A 14,669-nucleotide genomic window follows, 5' to 3' on the forward strand; every position below is an offset into this window, starting at 1 on the left:
ACACACACATATATATATATATATATATATATATATATATATATATATATATATATATATATATATATATATATATATATATATATATATAATTATATGTATATATGTACGAATGTAGTTTGCGTCGTGTGAAATGGTGTTGGGACTTTATGGGGCCAACCGTGAGTGTGTAGTCCGTAAATGATCACTTCTTTCGACTGGTTTGACCTGAGCAGTGTACGAGATAGGAACGACAGAACATGCGGCACTTACCGTTCTGTCTTACATTATACTGGCCAGTCGATATGCATCAACTATAGTCTAGCAAGATGCACTGGCTTTCTTTGGCTCCACTGCAAAGTGATGGAAATGCCCTTATGAAATCACTTCTGTGTGCTCGACTGCAGCCGACAAATAAGATAACGAGTAGAAATACCAATGCGCACTGTAACGACTAGGTGGGATGCTCTCTTTGAGCGCTCATTCAGACCGCCGAGGATGCCGCACGACCACTTGCGGCTGAACGCGACCGATGCTCGCGCACCGGCAAGCCCGGGCGACGATCGTCCTCAGCGAGAACCCTGGGGATCTGCGCAGTTCGCGCGCGCTTGGCTGGTTTCGCGTCCGAGCGACAGCCACCAGCGAAAAGGAAGGCGTCCTCAGTGCGCTCATACGCTGCGCCGTGCTTGGTGTCAGCAGCGCGGAAGACAAAGCGACGCCGCCCGCGCGCCTGACGAGGAGTGACATCGAGAGTGAGCTGTAATTTCTAGTTCGCTTTGCGTTGGAATCGGTGCATGATTTTTGTGCTTTCCTTCGCTGCTGTTTCCTGTGAATGCTGCCGCGTACATTCGACACGTTGCTGGAAGTGCTGCGCCCAAGCATCACGAGGCACGACAGCAATTACATTCCTGCAGTCTGCCATGGAAGCGTGGAGTTTGTATTTAGTGCGACGCAGGAGGACGCCGCATGAAAACACATGCTAGCATAACTTACGGCGAGCCCCTGATTGGTTCACAAGTTTTGCGACCACGATCGCGCGACTGAGAAATCGAGCAGCGAGCGAATGACCCAGAGTAGTCGCTTTTCGAGAAAAATGACCATTTGCGGCCACTTGCGACTCGTAGCTTTGCGACCAATTTGGTCGCGCGACCGCTGTCAGTCGCCGGTATGAATGAGCCTCAATCACACCGGTAAGTGCAACCGGCCAGTCGCCATTTGCTCACAATTGCATCACCAGGTGAAATAAGCATCAGCGTACACAGCCGTCCTGTTTCTGCACATCTGGTTGGTTCAGCAATTTTGCGACTGAAGTCGTGGGACTGAAAAATCGAGCAGCGAGCGATTGGCCAAAAATTGTCGCTTTTCGAGAAACGCGACCATTTGCGACCAACTTAGTGGCGCGACCGCTTTCCGTCGTCAGTGTCAAAGAGCCTTAACAGAATCATTACGCGAATACGCTCTCCGGTCTGAAAGCGTTCACTGAAAGAACAAGGTACTAGAAAGAACGCAGCATGCTGCGCATGCGCAAACATCGTCGTGTAGGCAACGTACCCTCGCCAACGCGTACACTGAGGGTACTTTTGAAATGACGCAGGTTGCTCTTTTGTAGGGCACTACCGTGGGTATCTTGTGTTTGTGTGTGCATTTGACTACAATACGCGTTTCGTTTGGTATTACAAAGGTGAAAAAGCTATTTTCTCTCTCTTTGTCAAAAGTGACTATTTGTGAAGTGTTTGTGAAATTGTTGCGAACAATTGAAGAGCGTCGTCCAAGACTATGCGTCAGAATACGGGGAACGCGATGTCCAACTTCCGCTATCGCCATTCTTGATGCATTTATCTGTTTAAAGTTGCGGAGAACCCGCCGTTATCCAGTACTTGTCGTCAACATTTACCATTTATAATGAATGAATGAATGAATGAATGAATGAATGAATGAATGAATGAATGAATGAATGAATGAATGCCTGGATGTTCCGTCTTCACACGGTCTGTTGACGCAGTGAAACGGAGAATCTCGTCACCGAATTACGGCGATGAGGGCAGTCGAGCTGCAACCGCAGTAAGAAGCAGATGTCGTGTGTCATGTGCTGTTTTTTTTTTCTCCCGCTACACCGAAGAAAAACCTTCACATGTGGTAACCCAAATTTCATCATTAATGGCCCGTTGTTCGGAAAACGGAAAGGTCAGCGGCAGCACGAACAGCCATTGCACAATCGCTGGGTGCGCGAACGAGGAAGCGCTCGGCAGACGGCCCGTCCCGGAGGGGGGAGAGCGACGCGCACCGCGTGCAGAAAGTGCCGAGCCGTCCAGACGCCAGCCAGCGATGCGGCGAGGAAGAAAGCGGAACAAATTACGCGAGCGGGCCTCGTGACGTCTACGCGCGAGCGAAAGGGAAAGCGAGCAGCCTATTAATAAAAACGCGCGGAATATCTCCTCGCGCTCAGAATGGGTTACGTCACGGCGCGGGCGAAACCCTGGCAGCGCGCCGCTTGCGAAACGGGCGGCTGGCGCGTGCAGGCATTCGCCGTCATCCGGCTCGGGCGAACGCGTCTCTTATACGCGCACCACGCCGTGCGCCAGGTGGGTTTTCTCGGCGGGAGAACGACCGGCCACGCCCATCCAGTTTACATCCATGGATTCTAGCGCACAGACCGTAATCACGCAACACCGAAAGCAGTTGAGAACACGAGACGATTGCCTACAATACCAGGGCTGCCGCCGCTGACTAAGCACGACATGGCGGGAAATGCGGAAAGCAGAGGCGGCCGGCTTCCGCGTTCTCCACGGAGGCCGTCGAACAAACTCCCAGGCCAGCACGACGCGTCGACGCTTGTTCTCGCCGAACGGTCAGCGTACGCGGCTCGGCTGTGCACCGTGGCTCGCTCCATGGCGGGTCGCCTCGTTCGAACCTTCGAGTGGCTTTAAGAGAACTAGCCGGCTTGAGCGAAGACGATTCCGCTGCTGGAAATATAATCTGCAGGTGAGCTGTGAAGCGCAGTTATCCTGACAGCTGGTCAGATGCGTAGCTCGTTCGCGTACTTATTTCTATCACAGTGGTTGTCTAACTTTGTCAGCACGCGACCCCTTTTAGTCGTAGCGAGCCCACCATGACACCGCCCCCCCTCCTTTATAAGCCACCAAAATATCGACTTCTTTTTTCAGTGATGCATGCATATACATTTACATGATCATTTATTTAAAATACATTAGACACAGTAGAGAAGACTATCAAAAATACTTATTAATGTATTTTGACAAGAACTGATATAATCGTGTATTTTAATGAGAAAGATGTATTTTCTTCCATGAAAGAACCCCATTTGCTAAACCGGAATTCTACAGTTTCGGTGACACAAAACTGGCTGCGGTTGGGAAACCGTGTTCAGTGAACTTTAGTTTGTGGTGACCGAAGGTTTAGATCGCTGTTTGTCTCGCCGTAGTGTAGCCTATGTAGTGCCCCAAACTGATATCGCGCTCTGCATAGTAAACATAATTTGAGGGGTGATATACCTATATATGTACGTCTGTTACTCTTAAAAGAAAAAGGCGTTGAAAGAATGTGGGCACCGAAGCTGAAAATCAATCTGTGTTCCGGCGAGCAGAACGCAACGAGCAGAACATAGCTCACACACATAGTGGGCCCTCCATGACCCCCAGAAAAACGCTCATGCCTCATTTGGGGGTCACAAGCACAAGCAGCAAAGGAGCGTTCAGCTCTGCCTTGTCCCATTGTGGCTGGAACAGCTCGCGCATTCAGCAAACTAGTTGTGGCTGTTTCCTTAGACAATCAGAGAGATGGAACGCACGGCCACATAACCTATTAAATAAGGTAATTAGTGTGATCGGTTCCCGGTGAGGCCAATGACGGCCACCGATGACGCGGCAGCCAATTAGGGCCAATCGCAAGAAGAGCGCACTGATCTGCGGGCGCTATGCCCAACTACAATCGGCGCACGCGCAATGCGAATTTTGCGTCGCAGCGGACGCGAGCCGCTCCAATTTAGCCCCGGCATCGGACCGCACGAAATCTCAGCTGCAGCTGCCAAGGGCGGGGAGGACGACGCCGAGAGACAGGCGAGCTAAGTTTAGACGACGCGATTATGGCCGGCCGCCGCTCGCGCTGTGTCAGATGCCGACAGTGCGCAGGGGGCGACCGCAGGTACTTCGCTCCGCGGTGTCGACTGCCGGAGGACAGTCGCCGGCGGAGGCTGCTACCCCCCGGCCCGTCTGTCGCGGAACGGCCTGATCGTGAACCGACAAGCCCCAACCAGTCAAGTCTGCTGCCTGGCAGGTTCCTGAAGAAGGAAGTTTTTATTTTTTGCTGTTGCTAAAGGAAACTTAAGTGCGCACCGAGCAAGCAAATTTCCACGAAATGACCTCGCGTGATGGTCACTGCATGCGCAGTGCCAGGCGCAGCACTGGCAGCAGTCCCGAAGTCAGGCCCCACGCGATACGAGAAACGGGCCCCACAGTAACGGCGGCCCCCGGCACAACGCGAGCCCCGACGATTGTGTCGGCGCTGCTGCGGCGAACGGCGTCCTTCTGCGGAGGGCGACGCGACCGCGGGCGCCACGTTCTGGCCAAGTGAGCAACGGGTACTGTTACACCTGTCCGCAATGCCATTCTTTGCAAGTAACAGGACGATGAGAACAATCAGAGCAGAAAGACGAAGATGTATCTGAGACACCCCTCTTCGATGTATGTATGTATGTATGTATGTATGTATGTATGTATGTATGTATGTATGTATGTATGTATGTATGTATGTATGTATGTATGTATGTATGTATGTATGTATGTATGTATGTATGTATGTATGTATGTATGTATGTATGTATGTTTGCTAGCGCATATCACGTGTTGCACACACTGACGTTCTCGCTAAATTTCCATCACCCCCTTCGTCCACGGGTGATATCAAGGGCCCATATTGACACACACAAAATTAAACACGCTGAAACTTCTCCGGGAGTTGTCTATGTGTGCGTAAGTATTGTGCAACTTGCTCATCTCCATGTAGCCCGGTGCCATTCATCATCATCATCATCAGCCTGGTTACGCCCACTGCAGGGCAAAAGCCTCTCCCATACCTCTCCAACAACCCCGGTCATGTACTAATTGTGGCCATGTCGTCCCTGCAAACTTCTTAAGCTTATCCGCCCACCTAACTTTCTGCCGCCCCCTGCTACGCTTCCCTTCCCCTGGAATCCAGTCCGTAACTCTTAATGATCATCGGTTATCTTCCCTCCTCAATACATGTCCTGCCCATGCCCCCCGCCCCCATTTCTTTTTCTTGATTTCAACTAAGATGTCATTAACACGCGTTTGTTCCCTCATCCAATCTGCTCTTTTCTTATCCCTTAACAATACACCCATCATTCTTCTTTCCATAGCTCGTTGCGTCGTCCTCAATTTGAGTAGAACCCTTTTCGTAAGCCTCCAGGTTTCTGCCCCGTAGGTGAGTACTGGCAAGACACAGCTATTATACACTTTTCTCTAGAGGGTTAATGGCAACCTGTTGTTCATGATCTGAGAATGCCTGCCAAACGCACCCCATCCCATTCTTATTCTTCTGATTATTTCCGTCTCATGATCCGGATCCGCCGTCACTACCTGCCCTAAGTAGATGTATTCCCTTACCACTTCCAGTGCCTCGCTACCTATCGTAAACGGCTGTTCTCTTCCGAGACCGTTAAACATTACTTTAATTTTCTGCAGATTAATTTTTAGACCCACTCTTCTGCTTTGCCTCTCCAGGTCAGTGAGCATGCATTGCAATTGGTCCCCTGAGTTACTAAGCAAGGCAATATCATCATCGAATCGCAAGTTACTAAGGTATTCTCCATTAACTTTTACCCCCAATTCTTCCCAATCCAGGTCTCTGAATACCTCCTGTAAACACGCTGTGAATAGCATTGGAGAGATCGTATCTCCCTGCCTGACGCCTTTCTTTATTGGGATTTTGTTGCTTTGCTTATGGAGGACTATGGTGGCTGTGCAGCCGCTATAGATATTTTTCAGTATTTTTACATACGGTTCGTCTACACCGTGATTCCGTAATGCCTCCATGACTGCTGAGGTTTCGACAGAATCAAACGCTTTCTCGTAATCAATGAAAGCTATATATAATGGTCGGTTATATTCCGCACATTTATCTATCACCTGATTGATAGTGTGAATATGGTCTATTGTAGAGTAGCCTTTACGGAATCCTGCCTGGTTTTTTGGTTGACGGAAGTCTAAGGTACTCCTGATTCTATTTGCGATTACCTTAGTAAAGAGTTTGTAGGCAACTGACAGTAAGCTGATCGGTCTATAATTTTTCAAGTCTTTGGCGTCCCCTTTCTTATGGATTAGGATTATGTTAGCGTTCTTCCAAGATTCCGGTACGCTCGAGGTCATGAGGCATTGCGTATACAGTGTGGCCAGTTTCTCTATACCAATCTGCCCACCATCCTTCAACAAATCTGCTGTTACCTGATTTTCCCCAGCTGCCTTCCCCCTTTGCATATCTCCCAAGGCTTTCTTTACTTCTACCCGCCGTGGTTGCTCAGTGGCTATGGTGTTGGGCTGCTGAGCACGAGGTCGCGGGATCGAATCCCGGCCACGGCGGCCGCATTTCGATGGGGGCGAAATGCGAAAACACCCGTGTGCTTAGATTTAGGTGCACGTTAAAGAACCCCAGGTGGTCAAAATTTCCGGAGTCCTCTACTACGGCGTGCCTCATAATCAGAAAGTGGTTTTGGCACGTAAAACCCCAAATATTATTATTATTTCTTTACTTCTTCCGGCGTTACCTGTGGGATATCGAGTTGCTCTAGACTATTTTCTCTTCCATTATCGTCGTGGGTACCACTGGTACTGTATAAATCTCTATAGAACTCCTCAGCCACTTGAACTATCTCATCCATATTAGTAACGATATTGCCGGCTTTGTCTCTTAACGCATACATATGATTCTTGCCAATTCCTAGTTTCTTCTTCACTGCTTTTAGGCTTCCTCCGTTCCTGAGAGCATGTTCAATTCTATCCATATTATACTTCCTTATGTCAGCTGTCTTACGCTTGTTGATTAACTTCGAAAGTTCTGCCAGTTCTATTCTTCCTGTAGGGTTAGAGGCTTTCATACATTGGCGTTTCTACATTCATACATTGGCGTTTCTTGATCAGATCTTTCGTCTCCTGCGATAGTTTACTGGTATCCTGCCTAACGGCGTTACCACCGACTTCCATTGCACACTCCTTAATGATGTCCACAAGATTTTCGTTCATTGCATCAACAGTAAGGTCCTCTTCCTGAGTTAAAGCCGTATACCTGTTCTGTAGCTTCATCTGGAACTCCTCTATTTTCCCTCTTACCGCTAACTCATTGATCGGCATCTTATGTGCCAGTTTCTTCCGTTCGCTCCTCAGGTCTAGGTTAATTCGAGTTCTTACCATCCTATGGTCACTGCAGCGCACCTTGCTGAGCACGTCCACATCTTGTATGATAGCAGGGTTAGCGCAGAGTATGAAGTCAATTTCATTTCTAGTCTCGCCATTCGGGCTCCTCCACGTCCACTTTCGGCTATCCCGCTTGCGGAAAAAGGTATTCATTATCCGCATATTATTCTGTTCCGCAAACTCTACTAACAACTATCCCCGGCTATTCCTAGTGCCTATGGCATATTCCCCCACTGCCTTGTCTCCCGCCTGCTTCTTGCCTACCTTGGCATTAAAGTCGCCCATTAGTATAGGGTATTTTGTTTTTCACCCTACCCATCGCCGATTCCACGTCTTCATAGAAGCTTTCGACTTCCTGGTCATCATGACTGGATGTAGGGGCGTAGACCTGTACAACCTTCATTTTGTACCTCTTATTAAGTTTCACAACAAGACCTGCCACCAGCTATTATCCTGCCATTATCACTGTTCTGAAACTTCACCCGACCAGTATGCGCCCTTATCAACTCTTATCGGTTGTTATAAGCAATATCGGACTAGTTCCAACCGTTATGAACCCAATTGAGCTGTTGTCAACCTTACTTGACTCGATGCGATCCTTATCAACCTTATCGGACATGATCCGAACCTTATCAACTCTTATCGCTTCTTATCAGCCTCGCTGTACATGATTCGACCCTTATAAACTCTTATCTGTGCTTATTAACCTTATCATAATTGCTTCGACCTTTTAGCACCTATCCATTCCCGTCGAACCATTGTCAAGCGTGATGAGACCTATATAACCCTTAATAAATTTAAATTAAATTATATGGTTTTACGTGCCAAAACCACTTTCTGATTATGACAAACGGCGTAGTAGAGAACTCCGGAAGTTTTGACCACCTGGAGTTCTTTAACGTGCACCTAAATCTAAGTACACGGGTGTTTTCGCATTCCGCCTCCATCGAAATGCGGCCGAGGTGGCCGAGGTGGCCGGGATTCGATCCCGCGACCTTGTTCAGCAGCCCAACGCCATAGCCACTGAGCAACCACGGCGGCTTACATAACTCTTCATCAATCCATATCATACTTATCAACTCACTGAATGCTTATCTGTTTGTGCAGCGTGACGTGAAGCGGATGAGCTCCCAGAGATCGGTGGCATTTCGGGCGGTGAACGAACAACAGAAGGCACATCCCGCGAACACCGATAAGCATCGGGGATGTGGCGTGCTTGGCAATAAATTTTCGCAAAATCGGAATTTCCCTAATGTCAACAATGCTCCAAGTCGGCTCTACAAGTGGTCCTATACATGGCTTCGATTTACCCATCGCCAAATCTTTCAACAGAGCTTTCAAGACATTGTTCTCCTTTGACATTTGTTTTGTACCACCGGTACAACACATTCACATGGCACACACATAATCACCTTCTGCAAGCGTGAGTGTTTAGCCCAGGGGTCAAAACAGTAATATCCGCGTCTATAAGCACAAAACAAACACTTCGCAGTACAATTTTTAAGGAAGTTCTCTAAGAGGGAGGCCAAAGGATACACTGCATCAACAATGGATACGAGTCTGGTTCGAAGTCTCGCTATGCCAACGCCGTGTGCAAGTACGTATTATATTCTTAATAAACACTACGATGAAAAAAAAGTGATTATTTAGCCCAGTGGGTAAGACACTCGGCTTCTGAGCGTGGGGTCGTAGGTTCAAGACTTACCGCCGCCAACGTTTTTGCTTTCGAATTTATGAGTTAATTTCTTTATGGCGATTCGTCTTACGCGACGGACCGACGTGTTTCGTCGTATAAACGCATTCAGATGTTCTCACGCCAACGATGTTCGTCAGGGCCGGCCGCTCGTGGCGAAGGCAGGCTTTGCGCATTCGGCCCCGGACGTGAATTTCTACGCGGAATGGATGCTCCGAAACAAACAGCGAGGCAAAGTGAGCAGCCAAGTCTCGGCCACTGATGTGACCCGCATCGAGGTTACTCGGGCAGACCGGAAGGTCAACCAGGCAGCGTAACCGACGTTCTCAAATGGAAAGAAGGCTGCGGCAGTGATGACTGAAGGTTTCAAGAGGAACCTGGGCGGCCAACTCAGACGCCGCCTCTTGGAATATGCAGAGAAAACGGGGAGATGCTTTTATGAGACAGCATCTTGAGCGATGTGAATTGCGTGCATTATTACAGAAATTTAATTTAGGTCCTAGATTTTTTTTAAATGCCTAAGCATTTCTATGCCTACCGAACGAGAAAACCCGTCCACCTGTTGCAAATGCTTACGCATCATTTATATAGCTCCCGCAGTAGATTCTGCGTGCAATTAAGGTCCTATATTTTTTTTTTACTGCCAAAGATTGACAAGTTATAGAAATATAGCAGAGCGATGTTTACAAACCCGCATCTCTCTATCAAAAAGAGATATAGCGGTGTTGCAAACTGCATCCCTTAGAGAATCTCAAAGGAAAAAAATCGTACTGTTACACATTGCGCTCAAGTACCACTAATCTTCGAATATGACTTTTGCAAAAGCATCGCAACCATTGTAATAAATTTACTTATGAGGAAGCTTTAGCTCGGTTACACCTATCTATGAATACATGTAAAAGGAGAATTCGTTTTTCTCGGCAACCATTGCACAATATTTCGCGAGGTTTGTTGCATTTAAAAGAAATACTTAAAATCTAGTGATTGCTGGTTTCGAATTTTTGATATACATTGTCAATTTCTTATTAAAAATTAGTAAAACTAAAATTTTCAGAAAACGAAACTATCAAGTTTAGAAATCTGCACCTCACCAATGAAAAGCGATATCACAATTCCGTGAATTGCATATAATAGTAAATCTAAATCAGACAAAATTCGTATGTCAAACATGTTTTCAAAAATATTTGGTAATATGAAAATACTGATTTTTCAGAACCCTTGTACACAATGTAACAAATTCACGTAATATATAAATTGACACATCGAATTTATCCGCTTTGAATGATTTAATGGATGCCGTTGACAGAACCGTTATGCCTGTTCTTGATGCAGAGCTATTAATTTGTAAACTTCGTGCTAGTATTTTTTCACACTTGCGAATTTTTGAAAATCTTTTTAACAATATTCAGGCCCTAAATCGAAATTCCGCTTCCGACAGTCACTAGAATTTAATTTTCTCTCTCAAATGCAACAAACCTGATTAAAATCGGTCGAGAGGTTATCTCAGAAAAACGTTTTCGTGTTTTACATGTATCTGAATAGGCCGCGTCGGAGTTGGGCCCGAGATAAAGCTTCCTCGTAACATACAAATTAATACACCAAATTGATCTGCTTTAGATGCACTATTAGCTGCAATTTACAGAATTGTGATGTCGCATTTCATTACTGAATCGCAGAGTTATAAGCTCGATAGGCTAGTTTTCTAGAAATTTGCAATTTTCCCCCAATCTTTATTAAAGGTTCGGCGGCGTAAACGAAAATTCACTCCCAGCAGTCACTAGATCTTTCTTTTTCTTTACAATGCAACACACCTCATAAAATGTTGTGCAGTTGTTGCCGTGAAAAGCGATTTCTGCTGTCTCACCTGTTCAGGTAGGAGCCCCCGAGCTGGGTGATCCCGATCTTCGCTCTGCACAAGGCATGATCGGTATGCAAGTGCCGGGGGTTCTCGTGCGCGCACGAATACGTGAACGAAAGGATGACATTTCGGTCTCGTCACATGAGGTCGCAGTTTTGCGGCAGGCGAAAGACAAAGAAGGGGCTGTCAATTTTGTGGGGGTTTTCTCTTCCTTTCGAAGATTTGCACACAGCGCGCGTTCAGCAATGCGACAAGACCGACTGTTCCGAGGGCCATAAGCACACGTCCGTCCGTCGAGGCGAGCTTTCTCAGAGGCTTCCGCACGCAAATCGCGGGTTCGGCTTCCCCGGGGCTTCGAAGGCCTGGCGATGGCTGCCAAACGCCGAGCCCGTTTTAAGAACTCGCATACGCCGCAAAAGTTCGTGCAGGCGAGCGCACTGCGCCAGAGGTCGCGAGCTTTGCTCCAACATCATTACGGCCCTTTTTTTCTCGGTTAGTACGCGCATCTCTGTCCTGTCCGCGAATATTCAATCGGAAAACGATCCGGCCTCTCGCGCGAAGACATTCGCTCGCCATTAGGCGGCGGAGCTGCTGGCGAGGAGCGCCGGAACCCGGCGCCGTTTTCGGAACACGCAAGCAGGCGCGAACAACATGGGAGCGGGCTGTAGCTGCACGTGCAGACGCGGTACGAAAACAGCGCAAACTACGGGATTCTCTCGCTGCGAGGGATCTCATTTGTATTGTAGATGTTTATCAACGCTATGTGAATTGAGCGCTTGATGACAGAACTACTTGAAAGATGACTTTCGTGTGTTAAATAGTGCTTTTGTTATACAGATGTACGTGGACTCTTAGTGCATACGGGTCGCTTTTCCTGGTTTGGTTTGTATTTCTTTTAATTACATATATTTTTCTAGACCTCTTGTGTTTGTGTGTTCGTGACATGTGGGTACGTATTTCACAACTGTTTATTGGGATAGCCGCCTCTAATGCAGCCTAAATTTCTATCAGGGCGCAGTTATTAAAAAAATTTCACCGACGACTCCGGCACCAAGTCAAACCAGAGAAATATCCTCGATAAAGCGCTCCACGAAGCCAAGAAGTCGTCTTCGGAAAAGGACGTGCTGGAGATGTTGGCTAAGAAGTACCTGCCGCTCAAAACTGTGGCTGATTAGGCGGCATACCCAGTATACAAAGGGAAGCCGAACTCCGCGCTGGACGAGCCTTTCAAGATTAGTGAAATCCGCCGCGCCCTACACGACCTCAGTGGTAGGTCAACACCCGGCCCGGATCACATTAACAACAAGGCTCTCAGAAACCTAGAGGACGCATTGATCTAGTTTCTCACAGATGAGGAAAATCGGATTTGGGAGGAGGGAATTGTACCGGAAGAATGGAAGTTGGCGAAGGTCATACTAATCCCAAAGCCCGGTAAACCGCCGAGCTTGGACAAGCTCCGCCCCATCTCACTGACGTCATGTGTAGGGAAGGTGGCCGAGCACGCCATCAATAACAGAATTGCTGAGTATATCGAGACCAACGACCTTTTCCCTCACAACATGATAGGTTTCAGGCCAGGCCTCTCCACCCACGACGCCATGAAGCTTATCAAGATCCAAATCCTGGAACGCTGCACTCGGGACACCAGAGTCATCCTTGGCTTGGACCTGGAGAAGGCCTTTGATAACATCCGTCACGAGTTCGCTCTCGACGCCATCTCCAAACTCGACCTGGGCTCGTCCTTCCATGTCTTCGTCAGGTCTTTCTTGAGCAAACGATGCGCCATCCTCAAGGCTGGAGATTTGGAATCTGAGAAAATGGAGCTGAGCAGAAGAGGCACCCCCCTGGGGTCAGTCATCTCACCGCTCCTCTTCAACATCGCAATGGTCGACCTCTCAAGATACCTAGGCAAGGTCCAGGGCATCGGTCACACTATCTACGCGGACGACATCACTGTCTGGTGCGCGGGTGGCAGTGACGGACAAGTCGAAGCCGCTCTCCAGGAAACTGTCGACACTACAGAGCGCTTTCTAACCGACACGGGACTCCGGTGCTCCCCAAAGAAATCGGAGATCCTTCTCTACAGCCCAACTAGAAAGGGCCACAAGCCACAGAACTGGAAACCCCCCACTGAAATTGACATTAATCTCTACACCAAGTGCGGAGATCCCATTCCCAAAGTCGCGTCCATTCGAATCTTGGGAATGACACTCAAAGGGGCGGGCACGAATAGCATCACCCTTCACAAGCTAGTAAAGAAGACGCATAGCCTCATCGGTCTAATCAGGCGTGTAGCTAACAGAAGGAGAGGCCTGAGCGAAGAGAATCTGATAAGGCTAGTCCACGCTTTCTTGTTATGCCATTTTACGTACGTAGCGGCCATGCACGTTTGGAAGAGGGCCGAGCAAGACAAGCTAAATGCCATGATAAGGAGGGGGATCAAGAGCGCGCTAGGACTACCAAACTACACACGCACCGACCGACTCCTGAAGTTGGGTATTCAAAATACCTTGGAAGAAATTGCAGAAGCACAAGATAGGCACAGATTATCAGGCTCTCCGTCACCAGGACGGGCAGACGACTCCTAACTGAGATGGGCGTCCCCCCGGCCACTGTCGAAGACGCCTACCAGGGCCTTCCGAAAGAGCAGAAAGATAACATTATCATATCGCCCGCCCCGCGCAATATGCACCCCCAGCGCAACGTAGAAAGAATGCCAGAGCGGTGGCGCTCCTACGCCGCGCAACAGAACTCCCTGGCGGCAGCTGCTTCGTTGACGCGGCCCAGTATGACAACAACTTCACGGTAGTGTCAATCAACCACAGGGGTTCGACCGTTAACGTCGCGTGCGGCCGAGCAAGTGGCCATTGCCCTGGCCCTCCTGGATGACAAACATGCCAATATCTTCAGCGACTCCAGGGCAGCCATCCGCGCCTTCAGCGTTGGCGCCGTGTATAAGGAAGCCTGTCGCATCCTCGACGGCAAAAGCATCGTCACCCACCCTCTCACGTGGTTCCCCGCTCAAATGGGATCCATCATGAGAGGCCCCACATACCTCAACGAGCTGGCCCACTCCATGGCGCGAGGTCTCGCTTTCCACGACCATGGAGAACTCCAACGCCAGCCCGCAGTGGTGGAGAACAGAGATCAAACGACCACATACAACGAAATTGCGCAGCACTTTCATCCCGGCAGGAGAGACTTTCCGCTTCCACACAAGAATTTAAATAGAGCACAGGCATTGACCCTCAGAATATTGCAAACAGGCTCATACCTTAGCCCGACTTTATTCCACAAGCTTTATCCCGACACCTATGTCACTAGCTCTTGCAGGCGCTGCAATGACATCGCTAGCCTAGACCATATGCTCTGGCGTTGCCTCTCGTTAAGGCCGATCCACACGACGGACCAAGTCCGCGGGCCGATCGGTCACGTGATGAGACGTCACGGCCCGTCGCGGTCCGGTCCGGCGCGGAACACATCCACACGGCGGACCGCCATAGCAGACGGCGAAGCAGACCAACCAGCTACACTAACGCTTTTTCGCGTTATCAATGTAATCATTCCGGCTCGAGTTCCACAAAGCCGGGAACTGCTCAACGAGGGATGCAAAATAATAAACCTCCTCGTCACTCCAAGAGGACACGGTGTTTAAAAAAGATATCTGCTGCACGCACGTGTAGGCGGAACGGCG

The 14,669-nt window shown here is 48.7% G+C and overlaps 1 protein-coding gene and 1 long non-coding RNA gene across 4 annotated transcripts in view; one reads left to right on the forward strand and one right to left on the reverse strand.

Annotated features, from left to right (window-relative positions):
* The window catches only part of Rbp6 (RNA-binding protein 6), a 1,084,430-nt gene that overhangs the window by 995,533 nt on the left and 74,228 nt on the right, over positions 1-14,669 (reverse strand). The gene's annotated exons all lie outside the window — the stretch shown is intronic.
* On the forward strand, positions 2,388-8,668 carry LOC142575112 (uncharacterized). The gene is made up of 2 exons (XR_012826572.1): positions 2,388-2,961; positions 8,532-8,668. It is a non-coding gene; the product is annotated as an uncharacterized LOC142575112 (long non-coding RNA).

Source organism: Dermacentor variabilis, chromosome 3 (genome assembly GCF_050947875.1).
Source record: "Dermacentor variabilis isolate Ectoservices chromosome 3, ASM5094787v1, whole genome shotgun sequence".
In the NCBI taxonomy this organism is placed as follows: Eukaryota; Metazoa; Arthropoda; class Arachnida; order Ixodida; family Ixodidae; genus Dermacentor; species Dermacentor variabilis.